This window comes from Herpailurus yagouaroundi, unplaced genomic scaffold (genome assembly GCF_014898765.1).
Source record: "Herpailurus yagouaroundi ecotype Mexico unplaced genomic scaffold, PumYag 220, whole genome shotgun sequence".
Classification (NCBI taxonomy): Eukaryota; Metazoa; Chordata; class Mammalia; order Carnivora; family Felidae; genus Herpailurus; species Herpailurus yagouaroundi.
In genome coordinates, this window is record NW_024412451.1 from 9,301,420 (window position 1) to 9,306,424 (window position 5,005).

Sequence of the window (5,005 nt, forward strand, 5' to 3'; positions counted from 1 at the left end):
GTCCCTTAAGCATTGACCTCGGCTCAGGGCATGATCTCATGGTCTGTGAGTTCGAGCCCCGCGTAGGGCTCTGTGCTGACAGCTCAGAGCCTGGAGCCTGCTTTGGATTCTGTGTCTCCCTCTCTCTCTGCCCCTCCCCCGCTCATGCTCTGTCTCCCTCTTTCAAAAATAGATAAACATTTTAAAAACTTAAAAATTTAGCGTCAAGAAATAATAAATATGCTAAAGAAAAATAAGACAGTACAAAGGAATGAAGACTGATGGGTGCTTTTTAAGATAGGATGCTTAGGGAGAGCATTTACTTGTTTTGATTTGGGGAGGGAGGGGGTGTTGTGCTTATTTTTCTTTCTTTTTTCTTTTTTTTAAATGTTTATTTTTGAGACAGAGAGAGACAGAGCATGAACGGGGGAGGGGCAGAGAGAGAGGGAGACACGGAATCCAAAGCAGGCTCCAGGCTCCGAGCTGTCAGCACAGAGACCGATGCAGGGCTCTAACTCACGAACTGCGAGATCATGACCTGAGCTGAAGTCAAGACGCTCAACCGACTGAGCCACCCAGGGGCCCCGCTTATTTTTATTTCGAGGAGGTGATATCTTAGCAGAGATTTGGATGAAGTGAGAGAAGCCATGTGACTATGCGATGGACGAAAATTACAGGGTTCAGTCTATAGAAAGAAGTAATAAGATGGGGGTAGAGAGCCTCACCAAGAAGTACGGTGGTTGATACAGTCTAAGGCAGAGTTTCTCAACCTTGTTGCTACTGACCTTTACCTTTGGAGACTGGTGATTCTTTGTTGTGGGGGCTTTGTTGTGTGTGCAATGTGAGATGTTTAGCATCAATCCTTAGCCTCTAACCCACTAGATGGCAGTAGAATCCTCCTCTCCCAGGTGGAGACTGAGCTAAACAATTTCCAACCCTACCAGTGCTCAGGAACCACTTGAGGATTGCATGCAAATCATTATGCTGAGGCCCCACCTGCAGAGATTTGAGTTGATTGACCTGACCCTGGGGTGGAGCCCCGGGCATTTTTAAAAACTCTAGCCTAGGATGACAATATACAGCAGCCGTGGTTGAAAAACACTACTAACTCAAATTCATTAATGTCTTCCTGTCTCTCCCTGAAGCTGCAGGCTTATCCCTGAGGTATGCTTTTTCAGACTCAGGTGGAATTTCTGAAACCATTTAATTTTAAAAGTTTAGACCCTCTGCTCCTCCCAGGTGACAGGCAGCCAAATCTTGTGTGGTGCCAGTGGCGTCTCTGAGATGTGTGACTTTCACACAACGGTGAAGGTCAGAGTAAATGGATTTGAGTGTATTGGGCGTCTGGTCACCAGGTCTGCTTTTAACTCTGGTAAGGTGGATATTGTCACCATCAATGACCCCTTCACTGACCTCAACTGCATGGTCCACGTGTTGCAATGACCCCACCCAAGGCAAGCTCAGTGGCACAGTTAAGCCTTGTCATCAACGGAAAGCCCATGTCCATCTTCCAGGATCAAGAGTATCACGTGGGGTGAACCCTGTGCTGAATAAGTTGTGGAGTCAGCCAGCGTCCTCACTGCCCTGGAGAAGGCTGGGGCTCACTTGAAGAGTGGAACTAAGAGGGTCATTATCTCTGCCCCATTTGCTGACACGCCTCAAGCTTTGTAATGGGTGTGAACCATGAGAATGAGGACAGCTCCCTGAAGGTCGTCAGCAAGGCCTCCCTTACCACCAACTACGTGGCCCCTCCAGGCCAAGGTCATCCATGACAACTGTGGCATCATGGAAGGACTCACGACCACAGTCCCTGCCATCACAGCCAGCCAGAAGACCATGGACAGCCCCTCTGGGAAGCTGGGGCATAATGAGGGAGGGGCTGCCCAGAATAACATCCCTGCTTCTGCAGGGACTGTCAAGGCTGTTGGCAGACTCATCCCTGGGCTGAATGGGAAGCTCGCTCATGACCTTCTGTGTCCCCACAGCCAGCGTGGGTCCTTCTGAAGCTGTTCAGTATGGTGACATCAACAGGGTGGTGAAGTCAGCATCAGAGGGCCCCCTAAGGGGCATCCTGGGCAGCACAGAGCAGGGTGTCGCCTGCGTCTTCAGTAGGGACACCTGGTCTTCCACCTCTGTTGCCAGTTCTGGCACCACATTAGGCTCATTGCCTGGGACGATAGTAAATCTGACTGCAGTGTGGCCTCCAAGGCACAAAAGCCCTGGACCTCCAGCCCCAGCAAGAGCTCAAAAGGACGAGAGAGGCCCTCAGCTGCCCCAATTCAGTCACCCGACACAGAGAATCTCCCATCCTTGATATTGTCCGTCCCAGACGCCCCGGAGCAGAGGAGAGTCGTAGGGGGAGCTACCCGGTCGTGTGCTGTTAATACAGTACACTGTACCCAGCCGAAGTAAATAAATAAAATATACAATATACAATAAGATACAAAATTAAATGAATAAAGTATAAAAGTAAAACAAAAAAAATTGTAGGGGCACCTGGGTGGCTCAGTTGGTTAAGCACCTCACTTAGGCTTGGGTCATGGTCTCACAGCTTATGGGTTCAAGCCCTGCATCAGGCTCTGTGCTGACAGCTCAGAGCCTGGAGCCTGCTTCAGATTCTGTGTCTCCCTCTCTCTCTGCCCCTCCCCCTCTTGTGCTCTGTCTCTCTAAAAAAATAAATAAAAAATATAAAAGACAAGGGTCGCCTGGGTGGTTCAGTCAGCTAAGCGTCCGACTCTTGATTTCAGCTCAGGTCGTGATCTCACAGTTCGTGAGTTCGAGCCCCACATCGGGCTCCGTGCTGACAGTGCTGAGCCTGATTGGGATTCTCGCTCTCTCCCCCCTCTCTCTGCCCCTCCCTCATACTCTGTGTGTCTCTCAAAATAAGTAAACTTAAAATATATACATATATATATATGAGTATATAAAATATAAAATTAAATTTAAAATAAAAACAAAATAAAATATAAAATGAAATAAAAATTTAAAATATGAAGTAAAATAAAGAAAACATAAAGTGTAGTGAAACCTCTAAAAAGGTATGAGCTACCTCAATAAAGATTTGGAATATAAAGATTATCTTTCCTTTTTTTTTTTTTTTAAACATTTTTTTAAGTAATTTCTACACCCAACTTGGGACTTAAACTGATGACCCCGAGATCAAGAGCTGCATGCTGTTCCCACTGAGCCAGGCAGGTGCCCCCTTTCTTAAAAAAAAAAAAAAAAAAAAACAGGGGCACCTGCGTGGCTCAGTTCGTTGATAATCGACTTCAGCTCAGGTCATGATCTCATGGTCCGTGAGTTCAAGCCCCGCGTCGGGCTCTGTGCTGACAGCTCAGAGCCTGGAGCCTGTTTCAGATTCCGTGTCTCCCTCTCTGCCCCTCCCCCACTTGCACTCTGTCTCTCTCTCTCTCTCTCTCTCTCTCTCTCTCTCAAAAGTAAACATTAAAAAAAATTAGTAAATACATTAATAAATAAAAATGTCTTTAAAAAAAGTTTTCTATAGCATTTAGGTCCTCCTGAGGTCAACCTATAGCAGTTGGCCCTTTTCCAAGAAAGGGTAAAAATTGTACCCAAGGACAGAAACAAGCAACCTATGGCTTTAGCCCCTTTGACTAGACTGATGGTAACAGCTTGAGGGAATGCATGCCGTTGTACCTCTGACAAGTGGACTTTATGTGACTTTCTTAGTGGCTTTTTTTTTTTGTATTGAGGTGAAATGCACTTAACCATTTTATTTTATTTTTAAACTTTATTTAGAGAGAGAGAGGGAACATGCGGAAAGGGGCAGAGAGAGAGGGAAAGAGAGAGAATCCCAAGCAAATTCTGTTTTCATGCCAAGTGGGACACATCATTCCCACAATGAAGATTTCATGACCTGAGCCAAAATCAAGAGTCAGACACTTAACTGACTGAGCCACCCGGGTGCCCCAACTATTTTATTTTTAAGATTTTTTTTAAAAGCAATCTGTAGGGGCGCCTAGGTGGCTCAGTCGGTTGAGCATCCGACTTCGGCTCAGGTCATGATCTCATGGTTCTGTTCGTGAGTTCAAGCCCTGCGTCAGGCCCTGTGCTGACAGCTTGGGGCCTGGAGCCTGCTTCAGATTCTGTGTCTCCCTACCTCTCTGCTCCTCCCCTGCTCACACTCTGTCTCTATCTCAAAAATAAAGATTAAAAAAAAAAATCTTAAAAAAATTAAAAAATAATAATAAAAAATAATAAAAAAATAAAAGCAATCTGTACCCCCAACATAGGGCTCAAACTCACGACCCCAAGATCAAGAGTTGCACGCTCCACTGACTGGACCAGCCAAGCGCCCCCAAAATTAACCATTTTAAAGTCAACAACTCAGCAGTATTTAGTACACACACAATGTCATACAACCACCACCTGTATCTAGCTTCGAAACGCTTTCATTAACCCCCAAATAATCCCTGTCCTCATTACACACTTACTCTCCATTCTCTCTGCTGCCAGCCCATCCATCCATCAACAGATGAATAAGCCAATTATGGTATATCCATGCACTGGAGTCTAATTCAGCCACAGATACAAGGGTTCTGAAAACAACATGCTCAGTGAATACTAAGACGCAAGAGGTCATGTAGTGTATGATCCCATTATGTGAAATATCCCTAATAGGCAAATCCATAAAAAGAAAGCAGAACAGAGGCCCTTTTCAAAGTGGTTTCTGACACTACGAGATGAAACTATGGCTTATAAATTGTTGGTGTGTTGGATTCACCACTGAAGATGTATTCGTAGCCTCTCGAGTACATTATTTGTTACTCCAGTTCATCAGAGATGATGCTGATTATCGGATGATGATGATGTGATTATTTCTCATTATCCGATCATCATGTCTCATTAGGCGGATTTTTTTTTTTTTTTTTTTTTAACTGCTGAAATGATAGGAAAGTTGGCTGGATGCTTTCTGGTCCAGAATACAAAACCCAAGACAAAAGGCAGGCAGAAATCTAGTTACAAGATGTAGGCTTACTAGAAGTACTGTTTCTAAAGCATCTTC

General features: G+C 45.2%; 1 pseudogene; it reads left to right on the forward strand.

Annotated features, from left to right (window-relative positions):
- Positions 1-1,263: 1,263 nt before the first annotated feature.
- LOC121018913 (glyceraldehyde-3-phosphate dehydrogenase-like) lies at positions 1,264-2,293 on the forward strand (annotated as a pseudogene).
- The last annotated feature ends 2,712 nt before the right edge of the window (positions 2,294-5,005 follow it).